At 43.0% G+C, this 19414-nt stretch overlaps 1 protein-coding gene across 3 annotated transcripts in view; it reads right to left on the bottom strand.

Annotated features, from left to right (window-relative positions):
- The window catches only part of fam135b (family with sequence similarity 135 member B), a 548259-nt gene that overhangs the window by 214827 nt on the left and 314018 nt on the right, over window positions 1-19414 (bottom strand). The window lies entirely within an intron of this gene.

The following is a 19414-nucleotide window of genomic DNA, read 5'->3' as shown; positions in this document are numbered from 1 at the left end:
GAATGCCAGAACGAGCAAAACAAAAATGGCCACAATGATTACTGCAATACATCAAGTGAAAGATTTAAGAAGCCAAATTGTGCATGCCAATGGTGGAATACTGTTTTGTACAAGCTGCAATGTTTCGTTGGATCACATATGGTGGACAACGGTTCAGTACCACTTAGAGTCCGAAAGCCATCACTGCAAAAAGAGAACATCTAACACCGCACTTCTTGAAAACGAACACACAATGAAAACGAGCAACAATTTCATCTCTTTTTAAGAAGTAGACAGAGAGCTCAGAAAATTGCAAGTTCGTTATAATGGAACTTGCAGATTCTTTTGCAAGTGCCAACATTCCATTGGAAAAACTTGATCACCCAAAGCTATGTTATTCTTCAATGTAAGGTGCAAAATGGCAGTTGCTTGCCAAGTGCAAATAAACTACGACAGGACTACCTACCAAAGGCTTTTGCTACACATTGTGAGGACAATTCCAACAAACTCTGTGGTTGCAGAGATTGCTGTGTCTAAACAAGACAGGTGTTCACAGCTTAGAGATAGGGAAGGAAGAAAGAACAGTTGCAGGTTGCTCCATGCTCACATTCAACCACTGACTTCAGTCAGTAAAGAATGTGACCTGTTTATAGTTAGCATTTTTTGAGTAACCCACGACCTCTACCACTTAGAAGGGCAAAGGCAGCAGTTGCATCAGAACACCACCACCTGCAAGCTCCCCTCCAAGTAACACACCATCCTGACTTGGAACTATATCACTGTTCCTTCACTGTTGCTGAATCAAAATGCTGGACCTCCCTTCCTAACAGCACTGTGGGCAGTACAGCACTGCAGCAGTTCAAGAAGGCGACTCACCACCACCTTCTCATGGGCAATCAGGGATGGGCAATAAATGCTGTCCTAGCCAGCGATGCCCACATCCCATGAATGAATTTTTAAAAAACAATAAATACAATTTGAAAGTAGAAACCTTCTTTGTCTTTTTTTAAATAGATCATTCTTATGGTTTGTTACAACACCATGAAATTTACAATATAAATATGTGAAGTCATGAAATTCATAATTCTTAAAATGCCATTTCTGTGAAATTTGTAAAATTTGACCATGAATTTGGTAGGGCCCTACTTATGGGAGCTGACCTCTTGTGCAAGTCTTGTCCTAAGCAAATCTGTTTTAATGTTGAATATTCATGCTACTATTAAGATTGCCAGTCACTTTTTACTTATTCCTTTCAGTAATTTGAAAAAAAAATCGAGGCAGAAAAACTCAAAACTATCAGCATTTGTAATAAGAAACCACACACGAGTAAAATTAAAGGACTCTAGATTGGCACTTTACTAACATTCAAGTAAGTAGGCTTGTTACCAGTATAATACACTCTTCATAATTCAGTTACACATACAGTGAAACCTTCATCATCCACACTGCAGTTATCAGCCAGAATTTTCGCATCATGAAACCTTGGGCAAGATGGTAAAGCTACATAATATTTCTCTTGTATTTACATTTCATTTCTTGAATAAAATGCATTATGATATGTAACGTACATGACTTTATTTCTGTGCTTTAGGTAAGATCAAATTTAGAGAGACTTGAATTTACTAATTCTCATTGTGTACCATGGACCTATCCATTAGGATAGATATCTGAATATAATGTGACTTATAAAATGAATATGGATTTAGAAAAGCCTGTTTTATTTTTACAGTAAGATAATATGAAATGGCATATAAAACTATTGGAAAAGCTTATAGGTTACACTTTGGCATGAGTGAGATTTTGCTGCTTCATTAAGCTCATCGCTGAATGCAATTCCATTTAGAAGGGCAAAAAGTAACCACCCAAAGACTAGCTCCAAAGTGAGGTTTTTTTGGGGTTATTTTGACAAATAAAAGCTTAAGGGAAAATGCTAATGTAGTAACAAAAACTTAGAGATAGAAATATGCAAACCCTCCTTCAATAGCTTTTGCCAATAAGGTGTAAAGAATGTCACAAAAGTTGTCTGTATGCCTTTAAGACGGTGAAAAAGGATTTCACTGAGAACAGTGAATGCTGAACTGGGCGTGGCAATTGCAAGGCAATCTGTTTTTCCAAGCCACTCAACAGAGAGAAATGACAATATGGGAGGTTTTTATGGGCTCCCACGGTAGTGCTTGATCTGGTTTTGATTGTATTAGTCTGTCTACTTATCTGTGTTCACTGTGTTTGATTGCTTAAGCCTCTGGGTGGAGCTTAAAAGTTTGAAACTGAAACTAAAAGACACAGAGCTAGAATGTTCTACGAAACAGGGACTGAGAAAATGTTGGACTGAGATCTTGTAAGTGCTGAGATATTTTAAAGCACTGTAAACAATGTCACAAAAGTTGTCTGTATGCCTTTAAGACTGAGACAAAGGATTTCTCCGAGAACAGTGAAAGCTGAACTGGGTGTGGCAATTGCAAGGCAATATGTTTTACCAAGCCACTCAATAGAGAGAAATTACTGTCACGTGACTGGGGAGTTTCTAGTTACTCTTTGCAAAAAGTAGTTTTGGCTGGAACTTGTTGGCAACCAGAGAAAGAGACCTCTCTGCTATAAACTGGGTAAGAATACAACCCAGAAAGCTCTTTCTCTTGAGAAATAATTCCTATATTAAGTGAAATTCGAATTTCTTTATGAAATTAAAGGAACTTTGAAGGAATGGAAAATCTAAGATATGGGAGCTAAAACCCTTGTTGCTGTTTATGCCTGAAGAGAGAGGGGAGACCCAGAAAGAGGAGTTGCAACACTCTGTGGAGAATCACTGCTTTGGAGAAAGGCTCCTTAGCTGATAGGAAGCCTTGCATCGTGAATAGTGGAAAGATTCCTGTTGTCTCCAGTCTCTGGAAACTCTCTGTCTCAAAAGTGAGTCTGGTTGCCTTTTTTGAGTGTTTGAAAGATCCTGAAACCTCATGAAAGTTTCTGCTGTTGGACTGCTACTCAGAAATCTAGGAGACCTGTTGCACCTTTTTTGGGAGATCTGTATCGTGCCTGCTGCAGATGAATTGCCTTGAACACCTACCCACTACAGACTGTTTATTAATTTTACCTGGAGACTTCAAGTGGTATCTAACTATTCAACTCTGGGACACCTCACCAATCCAGAAATATTCTACCAAGTCACAACCCAGTTATTTTTATTTTATTTTTTTATTTTATTTATTTAGAGATACAGCACTGAAACAGGTCCTTCGGCCCACCGAGTCTGTGCCGACCATCAACCACCCATTTATACTAATCCCACACTAATCCCATATTCCTACCACATCCCCACCTTCCCTATATCCCCATCCACCTACCTATACTAGGGGCAATTTATAATGGCCAATTTACCTATCAACCTGCAAGTCTTTGGCTGTGGGAGGGAACAGGAGCACCCGGCGAAAGCCCACGCGGTCACAGGGAGAACTTGCAAACTCCGCACAGGCAGTACCCAGAATCGAACCCGGGTCCCTGGAGCTGTGAGGCTGTGGTGCTAACCACTGTGCCGCCCTATTTTGTATTCCTAAGAAACATTTCTAATTTAAAACATTATTTTAAAACCGGTTAACTGTTGATAACTGAATGTATGTGTGCGCATGAGGGTTAGGAAGAATAAGACGTTATTCCACGAGGGAGCCGTGGTTTACTAAAGAAGTTGAAGAGCTTGTCAAGAGGAAGAAGAAGGCTTATGTTAGGATGAGACGTGGAGGCTCAGTTAGGGCGCTTGAGAGTTACAAGCTAGCCAGGAAGGATCTAAAGGGAGAGATAAGAAGAGCAAGGAGAGGACACGAGAAGTCATTGGCGGATAGGATCAAAGAAAACCCTAAGGCTTTCTATAGGTATATCAGGAATAAAAGAATGACTAGAGATAGGTTAGGGCCGATCAAGGATAGTAGTGGGAAGTTGTGTGTGGAATCGGAGGAGATAGGGGAAGCGTTAAATGAATATTTTTCGTCAGTATTTACAGTGGAGAAAGAAAATGTTGTCGAGGAGAATACTGAGATACAGACTACTAGGCTAGATGGGATTGAGGTTCACAAGGAGGAGGTGTTAGCAATTTTGGAAAGTGTGAAAATAGATAAGTCCCCTGGGCCAGATGGGATTTATCCTAGGATTCTCTGGGAAGCCAGGGAGGAGATTGCAGAGCCTTTGTCCTTGATTTTTATGTCGTCATTGTCGACAGGAATAGTGCCGGAAGACTGGAGGATAGCAAATGTTGTCCCCTTGTTCAAGAAGGGGAGTAGAGACAGCCCTGGTAATGAGAGACCTGTGAGCCTTACTTCGGTTGTGGGTAAAATGTTGGAAAAGGTTATAAGAGATAGGATTTATAATCATCTTGAAAAGAATAAGTTCATTAGAGATAGTCAGCACGGTTTTGTGAAGGGTAGGTCGTGCCTCACAAACCTTATTGAGTTTTTTGACAAGGTGACCAAACAGGTGGATGAGGGTAAAGCCGTGGATGTGGTCTATATGGATTTCAGTAAGGCGTTTGATAAAGTTCCCCACGGTAGGCTATTGCAGAAAATACAGAAGTATGGGATTGAAGGTGAATTGGTGCTTTGGATCAGAAATTGGCTAGCTGAAAGAAGACAGAGGGTGGTGGTTGATGGTAAATGTTCATCCTGGAGTTTAGTTACTAGTGGTGTACCGCAAGGATCTGTTTTGGGGCCACTGCTGTTGGTCATTTTTATAAATGACCTGGATGAGGGTGTAGAAGGGTGGGTTAGTAAATTTGCGGATGACACGAAGGTCGGTGGAGTTGTGGATAGTGCCGAAGGGTGTTGTAGGTTACAGAGGGACATAGATAGGCTGCAGTGCTGGGCTGAGAGATGGCAAATGGAGTTTAATGTGGAAAAGTGTGAGGTGATTCACTTCGGAAGGAGTAACAGGATTGCAGAATACTGGGCTAATGGGAAGATTCTTGGTAGTGTAGATGAGCAGAGAGATCTTGGTGTCCAGGTACATAAATCCCTGAAAGTTGCCACCCAGGTTAATAGAGCTGTTAAGAAGGCATATGGTGTGTTAGCTTTTATTAGTAGGGGGATCGAGTTTAGGAGCCACGAGGTCATGCTGCAGCTGTACAGAACTCTGGTGCGGCCGCACCTGGAGTATTGCGTGCAGTTCTGGTCACCGCATTATAGGAAGGATGTGGAAGCTTTGGAAAAGGTGCAGAGGAGGTTTACTTGGATGTTGCCTGGTATGGAGGGAAGGTCTTACGAGGAAAGGCTGAGGGACTTGAGGTTGTTTTCGTTAGAGAGAAGGAGGAGAAGAGGTGACTTAATAGAGACATATAAGATAATCAGAGGGTTAGATAGGGTGGATAGTGATAGCCTTTTTCCTCGGATGGTGATGGCAAACACGAGGGGACATAGCTTTAAGTTGAGGGGTGATAGATATAGGACAGATGTCAGAGGTAGTTTCTTTACACAGAGAGTAGTAGGGGCGTGGAACGCCCTGCCTGCAACAGTAGTAGACTCGCCAACTTTAAGGGCATTTAAGTGGTCACTGGATAGACATATGGATGAAAATGGAATAGTGTAGGTCAGATGGTCGGCGCAACATCGAGGGCTGAGGGCCTGTACTGCGCTGTAATGTTCTATGTTCTATGTTCTATAAGTTATAATATTTGTTCATACATATAGATTTATCGCATTATTGTTTAAAATGGGGTTCTTAATAAATAGTTAATTTGTTGTTGTTTAAAGAAACCTGTTTTGGTGGGCTTCATTCTGGGGAATAAATAGAGTGTTTAATTTGGCTTATTTCCGGTAGGTGGGAAACTTTACTAATATGCTGTAACCTGTGGAGTAATGGGACTGAATTAACAGTGCATTGCTCCCACCTTGATTGTAACAATAAACCAGTTGATGATTTAATACAAGTGTAATATCTGCATAGCTCTGAGATGATCAGATATATTCCATATAAGTATCCAGCAACCTGGCATAAACATAACACCCACAATCATATGAGATAGATGGGGGGGCGCGGGGGGGTGTGGAACACAAGCATCCCCTGTGATGTAAACCCACAACTGAGATCCAAACCTCCAGTCTCCACTTGCTAGGGCTGCCTGGAGCAGGATTTGAAACCTGTTTCCAGTTGACAGAGTCAGTAATGTTACTGCAAAGTCAAAGGCTTGCTTGGCTTTCTCTGTTTAATTTTGTACATTCTCAACCATAGAGGCAAATTTGGAGGCACTGGATTACCAATGTGTCCCTTCAATATTATTATGGAGTAAGTCCTACTGTATCTGTAGGTGTAGTACCTAACTATGGAACTTTATAAAAACAAGAAATGCTGGAAATACTCAGCAGGTCTGGCAGCATCTGTGGGAGAGAAACAGAGTTAACGTTTCAGGTCAGTGACCCTTCTTCAGAACTGGCAAATATTAGAAATGTGAAAGGTTATAAGCAAGTAAAGCGGGAATGGGGCAAGAGATAACAAAGGAGAAGGTGTAGATAGGACAAGGTCATAGAATAGCTGACCAGAAGGTCATGGAGCAGAGGCAAACAATATGTTAATGGTGTGTTGAAAGACAAAGCATTAGTACAGATAGGGTGTTAACGGACTGAAATTGAACAGCCGCAAGTACAAACATGAAAAAAAATGGTAAGCAAACTGAACAAACTAAGATTAAATAAAATAACAAAGTGATTACTGACAACGTAGCCAGCAGCTGACGTCATCAGAATGCGCCAATTTGCGCACATACACAGATTGGCTCATGCTTTCTGCGCATGCGATGCGTTCGCATTGCCAGGACTGGTTGGTGCATACACAAATGACAAAGAACAAAGAACAGTACAGCACAGGAACAGACCATTCGGCCCTCCAAGCCTGCGCCGATCTTGATGCCTGCCTAAACTAAAACCTTCTGCACTTCCGGGGTCCGTATCCCTCTATTCCCATCCTATTCATGTATTTGTCAAGATGCCTCTTAAACGTCTGTATGGTACCTGCTTCCACCACCTCCCCCGGCAACAGGTTCCAGGCACTCACCACCCTCTGTGTAAAGAACTTGCCTTGCACATCCCCTATAAAATTTGCCCCTCTCACCTTAAACCTATGTCCCTTAGTAACTGACTGTTCCACCCTGGGAAAAAGCTTCTGACTATCCACTCTGTCCATGCCGCTTATAACTTTGTAAACCTTTATCATGTCACCCCTCCACCTCCGTCGTTCCAGGCATGACGGCATCGCCTAACGCGGGGAGAGAGCGGGCGGGTGGGGGAAGCGGGAAGAGAGCTTGGTGGTGGCGGGTGCGCTCTCCTCCCCGCCTCACCCGCTCCCCCCTCGCTCTTCCCCCCCCCCCCCACCTGCTCGCTCTCACCTCCTCCCCTGCCCGAACGCTCTCCCCCCCCCCATCTGCTTGCTCCCTCCCCCTCCCCGCCAGCTCGCTCGCTCGCTCTCCCCTGCCCCCCTCCCCCGCTCGCTCGCTCTCACTTCGGCCTGTTCCCTCTCTCCCTCCCCAGCTCACCCGCTCTCTCGCTCGCTCTCTCCCTTCCCAGCCCGCTCGCTCTCTCCCTCCGGCCATTTTGTCCTGCCATGTGTTTAGGTTGGCTTTGTGTGATTATTTGAGCAGCGCCATCTTTAGTCCTGGCAGCTGTCTGATGTCGCAGACTGTGACATTTTAGTGGCACAGGCTGCATTTGTGCCTGTGCCAGTGCTGCGCCACCTAGTGGTTGCGTTGTCAGCAAAGGAAGCCTTAAAATAAACACACAAAAAAAATATAAAACAGAAAAAAGAAAAAATAACTAAAAATAAAAGTAAAATGGGGGGCCCATCATGCTCTGAAATTACTGAACTCAATGTTCAGTCCGGAAGGCTGTAGTGTGCCTAATCGGTAAATGAGATGCTGTTCCTCGAGCTTGCGTTGATGTTCACTGGAACACTGCAGCAATCCCAGGACAGTGAAGTGAAGCATGAGAGCAGGGGAGAGTGTTGAAATGGCAAGCAACCGGAAGCTTGGGGTCCTGCTTGCAGACTGAGCGGAGGTATTCCGCAAAGCGGTCACCTAATCTGCGTTTGGTCTCCCCAATGTAGAGGAGACCACATTGTGAGCAGTGAATACAGTATACTACATTGAAAGAAGTACAAGTAAATCAATGCTTCACCTGAAAAGAGTGTTTGGGGCCTGGGATAGTGAGGAGAGAGGAGGTAAATGGACAGGTATTACAATTGCAGGGGAAGGTGCCCTGGGAAGGGAACGAGGTGGTGGGGGTAATGGAGGAGTGGACCAGGGTGTTCGGAATGCTGACAGGGGAAGGGAGGGGACGATGCGTTTGGTAGTGGCATCACGCTGGAAGTGGCAGAAATGGGGGAAGGATGATCCTTTGGATATGGAGGCTGAAAGGGTGGAAAGTGAGGACAAGGGGAACCCTGTCGCGGTTCTGGGAGGGAGGGGAAGGGGTGAGGGTAGAGGTGCGGGAAATGGGCTGGTCAGGGTTGAGGGTCCTGTCAACCACAGTGGGGGAGAATCCTCAGTTGAGGAAAAAGGAAGACAATCAGAAGCGCAGTCATGGAAGATATATCAGAAGGGCTGTCAAGTTAAACCTGAGACTTGCAGCCTCATAAACCTATTTAAAATGCCATCCCGCCTCCTGGGAGCGAGTTGGATGCTCACCCCTTGTCCCACCTGAGTACAAGCCTGAAATCAATGGGTTCCATGTTTTGGCCATTTAACTCCCACCCACATCCAATCCAACCTGCTCACCCATGTTAAAACTCCCCCCATTGATTCCAATTAATAGGATAAAATAAATAATGCCTGCACTGATATAATGTCATTCATGTCAAAAATTCATGTGCATGCCAAAGCCGTTTGTCAAACACGTATTCATGTCAAAGCCATTTTATGCAAAGAATTACTTTTGATGCATGATAACTGTTGTGCAGGCAATTAGAATAGAAAAACAAAGTTATGAACAACTACGATAGATACAGATTATCCAAATAAAAAGTCAACACACTGCAATGCCTGAACATTTACTGCCACAGACCTTCTGTACATCCAAACTTGAAGACCAGGCCCTCAAAGAAAATAAATGAATTTTGGAATAAGAAATTATTGCCCATTATTTTAAGTGTTCTGGCTTCTTTTGTGTTTCCAATCAAATACGGCATGACTGCATAATTCAAAAATAATTACATTGTTACAGCAAATACTCAGATGTCATTTTTAAATGTCCACAGATGTACTGATGACATAGGCTAACCAAAGAATGCAGGTCAATATAACTAAATCATCATGGTTGATGGGCATTTCCTTCGAGGAGGAACACTGCATGTGGAGTTTATCTCAAAGAGTGGGAAATAAAAACACAAAAAAAAAGCATAGAAGGAGATGAGACGAGTTGCCTTATAATTCCCAGTGCTTTCTCAGACTACATCAAAAAAAGCGTACAAGGACCTCTAATACACCCACGGAATTTTCTGAGAAGCTTTGTAGCCATGCTCCCTGATTCCTGAATATTACGGTTTCTTTCTATTCTCATTATTCAACACTGACCAGCTGCTCTGGAGACAATATTCTTCCTTTGCTGCCACAACATAGGAACCACTGTATCTCATGGATTGTTTGATCATTTCAATCTGTATTTATTATCCCAGTAACCAGTATTTCTATTTCAAATCAACTGTTTCTTCAGCTTCTTTTATCAGCAGTTAATCCTTAATCAATTGTCTTAAATGCTTTTGTAGTCCATCAAGTCTACTAGTCATCCAAGAATGTAGCACAACTGCAGGCAGAGATTATTGTGGCCTATACCTTTTCATGGCTCAGTTCTTGCTCATTTAATATTTCTCATGTGGTATTCATGAGAATCTTTCGATAGACAGCTGTAAAAATCACATGCGTGAGCAACAGTGCAACCTGCATCTGTTCCAGCATCTGCAAAATAAACTTTTCCTGATAAATATTGAACAGCGTTTTCGATGCAGGTTTTTAATGGAGTTAAGGTAACTCAATTGATGTGACATGTTAGCAATGGTAGAATCACATCAGTTACACTATATGCATTGGGATGCAGGATCACACAAACTATTCTCCATGTGGTAAGTTTTCAATCTCAACTGTACCAATATGGGAAGGGGCAGGTCTAGCAGCCAGCTATAAAATGGTACAGGCCTGGCCACAAGTTCCCTACTTTACCATTTCCTCCAGACCGACCATCAGTCATCTCGAAGGCATAAAAGAAAGGAGGGAATAAAATAAAATACTTCCATAAACGGATGGAATCCTATTATTAATGTAAACAAATTTTCTTAGTGGCACAGTGCTCTTTATTCCATGACCCCACCAGAGATTTCAGGTATCTGTGGACATTAGGTAAGGATAGAATAGGGTTGAGTTATGATGCTCAACGTAACCTAATAGGCTGCATGCAGTCACTGTTGAGATTCACATATTATGAAGGGCCATTTGAGTGAGATACCAGATGAGATAGTGTGCCAGTGGAACCGTGTCCTGCTGGGGACATTTTTTTGTGTCTGGGTGCCAGACAAGCAGTAATGCGCTCTGCATCTACAATGACCTGAACCTGCCTGTCTTTCGATGTTCATATCATTTGCATTGACTACAGTCTCTCGGCAAAGACCCATGTCTAGCAGGAAGTAGTGCCTGGAAACGTGGTGGGGTGGTCAGGGGAGTGGGGGAGTGGTGGGTGGAATGGTGGTGAGAAATTAAATGCTGCTATAAGCCTCAGAGGCAGCTAGCAGGTCTGCAACGCTGATTCACATCACTGAGGGTCAAAAGGGACGTATGTTGGATCTTGTTTGTTGCCGTTTACCTCTCTTCAATTGGAGAGGAGCTGCACACAAAACCAGAGGCCGAATTCCTCTGGGCATCCTTCAAAATGGGTGCCTCTTTGCCCATCAAAAAGAAATGAGGCAGGAGGATTGAGAATGCCCACCTCATGGTATCCCTTAGTCTGCAGCTGTTGGGAACGTCCCATAAAATTACAGGGTGCAATAAATGAGGAGGCCGGAAAACCCTACCCCAGTAACTTAAAGAGTGGGAAGACAAAACTGGTAGAAAAATGCATTTCTTCCCAATATTATTAATTATACAATATTAATAGATTACAGATTTCAAGATTAATCACAACAGCAAACAGCAAGAAAGGGACTAAGTCCTGACATCTTTCAGTTACAATTGGCAGTGTTTATTGTGTAACTTTTTTATTGTGTAACTTTCCTATGAGGCACTGCTTCCTACTATTTCGACAATGCAGTGACAAATGGCAAATACTAATTGCCAGAGTTCTCAGAGATAACACTGTACTGTAAGAGAAAGGGCAGTACTGGACCTAATCCTAGGCAATGAAGCTGGACAAGTGGTAGAAGTGTCAGTGGGGGAGCATTTCAGGGATAGTGACCGTAACTCTGTAAGATTTAAGGTAGTTATGGAAAAGGACAAAGACAGACCGGAAATAAAGGTACTGAATTGGGGGAAAACCGATTTCAGAATGATAAAACAGGATCTGGCCAAAGTGGACTGGGAGCAGCTAATTGTAGGAAAGTCGACATCAGACCAGTGGGAGTCATTCAAAGAGGAAATAGTGAGAGTTGAGAGCCAACATGTACCCGTAAAGGTGAAGGGTAGGACAAACAAGTCCAGGGAACCCTGGATGTCAAGGGAGAAAGAGGATTGGATCAGGAAAAAGAGGAGACTTATGGCAGATTCAGCAGAGGGCCTAGAAGAGTATAGAAAGTGGAGGATATACTTAAAAAAGTAATTAGGAGAGCGAAGAGGGGACATGAAAAACACTGGTGGGCAAGATAAAGGAAAATCCTAAGGCATTTTATAAGTATATCAAGGGCAAAAGGATAAGCAGGGAAAGAGTAGGGCCCATTAGGGACCAAAGTGGCGATCTGTGTGGAGCCGGAGGACATAGGTGAGGTTTTAAATGATTACTTTTCATCTGTGTTCACTATGGAGAAGGACGAAGTAGGTGTCGAGATCAGGGAGGGGGATTGTGATATACTTGAACATATTAGTATTGAAAGGGAGGAAGTAATAGATGTTTTAGCGGTCTTAAAAGTCGATAAATCCCCAGGCCCAGATGAGATGCATCCCAGACTGTTATGTGAGGCAGGGAGGAGATAGCAGGGGCTCTGACACAAATTTTCAAATCCTCTCTGGCCATAGGAGAGGTACCAGAGGACTGGAGGACAGCGAATGTGGTACCATTATTCAAGAAGGGTAGCAAGGATAAACCAGGTAATTACAGGCTAATTACAGGTAATCACAGTCTAACATCAGTGGTTGGGAAACTATTGGAAAAAATCCTGAGTGACAGGATTAACCTCCACTTGGAGAGGGAGAGATTAATCAGGGATAGTCAGCATGGCTTTGTCAGGGGGAGATCGTGTCTAACTAACCTGATTAAATTTTTTGAGGAGGTGACTAGATGTGTAGATGTGGGTGAAGCAGTTGACGTAGTCAACATGGACTTGAGTAAGTCTAAGGAGATTGGTAAAGAAGGTAAGAGCCCATGGGATCCAGGACAATTTGGCAAATTGGATCCAAAATTGGCTTGGTGGCAGGAGGCAGACGGTGATGGTTGAGGATTGTTTCTGCAAGTGGAAACCGGTGACCAGTGGTGTACCACAGGGATCGGTGCTGGGACATTTGCTGTTTGTAGTGTACATTAATGAATTAGATGTGAATATAGGAGGTATGATCAGTAAGTTTGCAGATGATACAAACATTGGTGTCATAAATAGTTGGGAGGAAAGCCTTAGATTACAGGATGATATAGATGGGCTGGTAAGATGGGGACAGCAGTGGCAAATGGAATTTAATCCTGAGAAGTGTGAGGTGATGCATTTTGGGAGGACTAACAAGGCAAGGGAATATACAATGGATGCTGGACCCTAGGAAGTACAGAAGGTCAGAGGAATATAAGAGCAGGGAGGTTATGATGGAGCTGTACAAAACACTAGTTAGACCACAGTTGGAGTACTGTGTACAGTTCTGGGCACCGCACTATATGTGATTGCACTGGAGAGAGGGTGCAGAGGAGATTCACCAGGATGTTGCCCGGCTGGAGCATTTCAGCTGTGAAGAGAGACTGAAAAGGCTAGGGTTGTTTTCCTTAGAGCAGAGAAGGCTGAGGAGGAACATGACTGAGGGTGTAAAAAATTATGAGGGGCATTGATAGGTTAGATAGGAAGAAACTTTTTCCCTTAGCAGAGGGGTCAATAACCAGGGGGCATAAATTTAAGGTAAGGGGCAGGAGATTTAGAGGGGATTTGAGGAAAACCTTTTTCACCCAATGGGTGGTTGGAATCTGGAACACACTGCCTGAAGAGGTGTTAGAGGCAGGAACCCTCACAACATTTAAGAAGTATTTAGATGAGCACTTGAAACGCCATAGCATACGGGCCAAGTGCTGGAAAATGGAATTAGAATAGGTAGGTGCTTGATGGCTGGCACAGACACGATGGGCCGAAGGGCCTGTTTCTGTGCAGTATGACTCTCATCTCTCATATACTGAAAATTGTTGCCAAAATGTGTCAAGTTACAGAATAAAAATTGCCATTGCAAAAAAAATGCGGGTTCATTATCACAACAGTCAGGAAGATTCAGAACAACAGTAACAAAATATCAATTAAATCAGTATTTTTCTTTAAACTATAAAGTGTTGCTCAGAATAGAAAATGGGAATGGATATAGTTTTGGATATCGAATTAGAGAAAGTCAAAATCATCACAATGCAAGGACTGATTGCAAACATTTCTGCACTGTTGTGCCACAATTTATCAATTTGATGTTATTGAATGATCTGAAGGGCATTCAGTGATCCGGTTGATTTATGATTACGCCTCTCTCAAAACACAAGTGTGGAGTCATGGGAAAATAAGATGAAGTTATCACATTGATCAACTTAGCGCTCATTGCATTTTCCTCATATTGTCCTTGCTGATGGCCAGACCCTCTCGACTGCAGTTCCCATAGTGATTAAAATCATAAGTTGTGTCTGAAGAGGAGCATTGCACTTTTTCTACATCTGGAAATATCAGCTACCAAGGAATTACATCTATGAACTGAACATCTATTATGCTTTCATTTTCTTTTTAGATTGTTTTGGAATTATTTTAGAAGCAACCATAGATATAGCAATGACATCATAACATATAATTATTAAAATTGGGATGCACAAAAATAATGAGGCTACGGTAACAAAGAATTGGAAGATATTTTAGATAGAATACTGTTGCTTTTGCATTTTTAATCCCATGTTTGAATCGATTTTAGTCATGTTGATATGGTCAAGTGAGGAAGGGTCAAAGAGCTTCCTTCTTTTCCCTCTCCTTGTTTCACCACAACAGATTTAATTCTTTCTTAAAGTGGATGTACTGGCCAATTCAGTAGGTGTTTGATTGGTTCCTGTTACGATCATAGCAAGTAAGTAATCAGATAGGTTTTCTTGAGTTTAACGCAAAGGAAGATCGTTGTGGTTGTTGGAGGTAAATCATCTCAGCTCCAGGACATCACTGCAGGAGTTCCTAAGGGTAGGGTCCTAGGCCCAACCATCTTCAGCTGCTTCATCAATGACCTTCCTTCAAACATAAGGTCAGAAGTGGGGATGTTCGCTGATGATTGCACAATGGTCAGCACCAATCGCGACTCCTCAGATACTGAAGGACCTGTGTCCAGATGCAGCAAGACCTGGACAATATCCAGCTTGGGCTGATAAGTGGGAAGTAACATTCACGCCACACAAGTGCCAGGCTATGACTATCTCAAACAAGAGAGAATCTAACAAGCTCCCCTTGACATTCAATGGCATTACGATCGCTGAATCCCCCACTATCAACCTCCTGAGAGTTACCATTGACCAGAAATTGAACTGGAATAACCATATATAGGACTAACAGGCCCAGGGAAAGGGATATAGAGGATTGGATCAGGACAAAAAAGGAGGCTTACGGCAGATGCAAAGCGCTGGGAACAGCAGAGGCGCTAGAGGAGTATAGATAGTGTAGGGTAGCACTTAAAAAAGTAATTAGGACAACGATGAGGGGACATGTAAAAACACTGGCGGGCAAGATCAAGGAAAATCCCAAGGAGTTTTATAAGTACATTAAGGGTAAGAAGATAACCAGGGAAAGTGTAGGGCCAATTAGGGACCAACGTGGCAATCTTTGTGTGGAGCCGGAGGACATAGGTGAGGTTTGAAATGATTACTTTTCATCGGTGTTCATTATGGAGAAGGATGATGTAGGTGTAGAGATCATGGAGGGGGATTGTGATATACTTGAATATATCAGCATTGAAAGGGAGGAAATATTAGCTGTTTTATCAGGCTAAAAAGTGGATAAATCCCCAGGCCCAGATGAGATGTATCTCAGGCTGTTATGTGAGGCAAGGGAGGAGATAGCAAGGGCTTTGACACAAATTTTCAAATCCTCTCTGGCCACAGGAGAGGTACCAGAGGACTGGAGGACAGCGAATGTGGTGCCATTATTCAAGAAGTGTAGCAGGGATAAACAAGGTAATTACAGGCCGGTGAGTCTAACATCAGTGGTTGGGAAAATATTGGAAAAAATTCTGAGTGACAGGATTAATCCCCATTTGGAGAGGCAGGGATTAATTAGGGATAGTCAGCATGGCTTTGTCAGGGGGAAATCGTGTCTAACTAACATGACTGAATTTTTCGAGGAGGTGACTAGATGTGTCGATGGGGGTAAAGCAGTTGATGTAGTATACATGGATTTCAGTAAGGCTTTTGATAAGGTCCCGCATGGGAGATTGGTGAAGAAGATAAGAGCCCATGGGATTCAGGGTAATTTGGCAAATTGGATCCAAAATTTGCTTCGTGGCAGGAGGCAGAGGGTAATGGTCGAGGGCTGTTTTTGTGATTGGAAGCCTGTGACCAATGGTGTACCACAGGGATCGGTGCTGGGACTCTTGCTTTTTGTAGTGCACATTAATGATTTGGACGTGAATATAGGAGGTATGATCAGTAAGTTCGCAGATGACACGAAAATTGGTGGTGTTGTAAATAGTGAGGAGGAAAGCCTTAGATTACAAGGAGATATTGATGGGCTGGTAAGATGGGCGGAGCAGTGGCAAATGGAATTTAATCCTGAAAAGTGTGAGGTAATGCATTTTGGGAGGAATAACAAGGAAGGGAATATACAATGGATGGTAGGACCCTAGGAAGTACAGAAGGTCAGAAGGAACTTGGTGTACTTGTCCATAGATCACTGAAGGCAGCAGCACAGGTAGATAAGGTGGTTAGGAAGGTATATGGGATACTTGCCTTTATTAGCCGAGGCATAGAATATAAGAGCAGGGAGGTTATGATGGAGCTGTATAAAACGCTAGTTAGACCACAGCTGGAGTACTGTGTACAGTTTTGGGCACCGCACTATAGGAAGGATGTGATTGCACTGGAGAGGGTGCAGAGGAGATTCACCAGGATGTTGCCTGGGCTGGAGCATTTCAGCTATGAAGAGAGACTGAAAAGGCAAGGGTTGTTATCCTCGGAGCAGAGAAGGCTGACGGGGCACAAGAACCAGGGGACATAGATTTAGGGTAAGGGGCAGGAAGTTTAGGGGGGAATCGAGGAAAGCATTTTTCACCCAAAGGGTGGTTGGAATCTGGAACGCACTGCCTGAAGAGCTGGTGGAGGCAGGAACCCTCACAACATTAAAAAAGTATTTAGATGAGTACTTGAAACGCCATAGCATACAAGGCTATGGGCCAAGTACAGGAATATGGGATTAGAATAGTCGGGTGCTGGATGGCTGGCACAGACACGATGGGCCGAAGGGCCTGTTTCTGTGCTGCATAACTCTATGACTCTATATAAATACCATGGCTACAGAGCAAGTCAGGGGCCAGGAATCCTGTGGCGAGTAACTCACCTCCTGACTCCCCAATGCCTTTCCACCATCTACAAGGCACAAGTCAGGAGTGTGATGGAATACTTTCCACTTGCCTGGATGGGTGCGGTTCCAACAACACAGCTCGACACCATCGAGGTCAAATCAGCCTGCTTAATTGGCACTCTATCCGCCACCTTCAAAATTCACTCCCTCGACCACTGACGTACAGTGGCAGCAAGATGCACTGCAGCAATGCACCAAGGCTCCTTGGACAGCACCTTCCAAACCCATGACAAGGGCAGCAGATGCATGGAGACATCACGACTGCAAATTCTCCTCCAAGTCACACACCATCCTGACTCGGAACTATATTGCCGTTCCTTCACTGTCGCTGGGTCAAAATCCTAGAACTCCCTTCCTAAAACACTGTGGGTGTACCTACCCCACAAGGACAGCAGTAGTTCAAGAAGGCAGCTCACCACCACCTTCACAAGGGCAATTAGGGATGGGCAATAAATACTGTTCTAGCCAGCGACGCCCAGATCCCATGGAACGAGTAAAAAAAAGAGGTTAACTTTATTGTACCTGATACAAACTAATAAAAATAGTAAACTACATGCTGACTTTCACTCACACACACACACTAGAAGTTTGCATGCACACAAATAGGTTACAGAGTGGGGACAGCTGGATTGGTTGTGTTAGAATGCATAGAAAAAAGGGGTGTACAGTCTGTGACATTTGGTGATTTGGCTGGTTTCTAGCTGAATTCAGTAATCCTGAGACTTTTAGTTTGAAGAGGTAGATGAGTGGTTTGGTAGATCCCTTTGAGATAGCAATGCAGATGATTTCCTCCAAAGGGGTTTCTGATTGTAGCCGGAGTATGCAAAGGTGGTCAGTTAATAGGCAGAAGTTGAAGCTTATAAGCTGAAATGGAGAGAGAGAGAAAAAGAGAAAGAGAGAAAACGAAAGTGAAAGAGAGAGAACGAGAGAGGGAGAGAAAGAGACCCTCCACTTGGGTCTGCACATGTCAGACCAGTTGCTTCTCCTTTCTCTGCTGCAGAAAGACACAAGTTTAAAACCACAGATGGAGTTGGCTTGTCACATGGCAGTCACTCAGTGTATCAAACATAGCAGTTAGAAATATTTCTTCTTGCTAAAAAAAAACAAACAGTTCCCTTAAATATTGCTGCAAACAGAGACAAGTTGTCAAAGCTTTTCGTCTTGCACTCATCAGGATAATCCACAAGAATACTAATGTAAGGGAAAACAACAACTTTATACTGTATGAGAACAGATGCTGATTGGTTGGCAAGTGAAATCTGATTGGAGGGGGCATTTTCATCAAGAATGCACCAGTTTATTATGACTGACAGTTAACTGCCAAGCTTTGTTTGAAATTTAAACCAGGCAGATTGACTCTGATTGGTCAAAGCATTGCCCTGCAGAACGAACCAGCGAATGGCTGTCACTTATTTTGTTTAGCTGATACATGCACAATGTTTGTACATGTTCTTTCTGTCTGCAAAGAACTGGGCCCTGTGTATTAAGATATGTAGCTTAAACAGTGAACATAGTTTAAAAAGAATACTGGGCCCCAACGAAAACCAAGACTACCTACAATCAAGGACTTCACAGTGAGCTCGAAGCACAGTAACAAACCCCCTTCAGAGATTGCCTCAAGCTTTTTCACTTTATTTTTCTTCTGCTCTTTTCTGTCTCTATTTGCATGTGCGTATCACGTATGCATGCTAGCATGGGGCGCGGCATGTATCCGTAGGTGTTAACCGAATTAGAATTTAAGTTTAAGTTTTAATAAATTTCACTTTTCTTCCTTAAACCTAATAAAGCCTGTTTGTGCTTCTTTCTTTGCCTTATAATTGGAAAGTGGTGAACAAGGATTCACCAAGGGGGAACTCAAAACACGGTGTGTTTAAAATTAAAACCCTGTTACAGTAAGACCAGGTGAAGGCTGGGAAAGACCCCTAGACACCTTTCTCACCTGGTCGTAACACTGATTTAATCTCTACTTTTGAACCCATAGGGAAATCAAAATATCAGCTCCCGCCTAATTAATACTCCTCACCCTACTATTCCTGCTCTTGCAGGCCCCATGAAATTCTCCACAGCGAGTGCACAGAGTTTGCTGTGAGAAAGTACATGCAAAAATCCATTCTAGGAACTACCTTAATGGGAGGCAAGGGAACTAACCTTGAGTATCTTCTAATCTGATTGAAGACCAGGTTTAATCAATGATGCCTCATGCGCGTATCTTACCAGTGAATTGAAAGGATTAAATATTGAAACAAAGGCAGATTCAAGGCCATGGTGAACAAGAAGTTATAGCCATCTTTAAATCTTCGGGATTATGAGAAGATTCAGTAGCATAGAATTCCCCTTCAACAAATAAAAATCTGAGTTGTTCCCCATTAAAATAACACAGAAAGACTTGTACTTATATAGCACTTTTCATGAGCACTGGAGTTGTCAAAACACTTTACAGCCAATTAAGTACTTTTTGAAGTGTTGTCACTGTTGTAATGGAGAAAATGTGGCACCCAAATTATGCACA

This window comes from Heterodontus francisci, chromosome 5 (genome assembly GCF_036365525.1).
Source record: "Heterodontus francisci isolate sHetFra1 chromosome 5, sHetFra1.hap1, whole genome shotgun sequence".
NCBI lineage: Eukaryota > Metazoa > Chordata > Chondrichthyes > Heterodontiformes > Heterodontidae > Heterodontus > Heterodontus francisci.
Note: the sequence above shows the minus strand (reverse complement) of the source record. Positions and strands in the feature narration are given on the sequence as shown.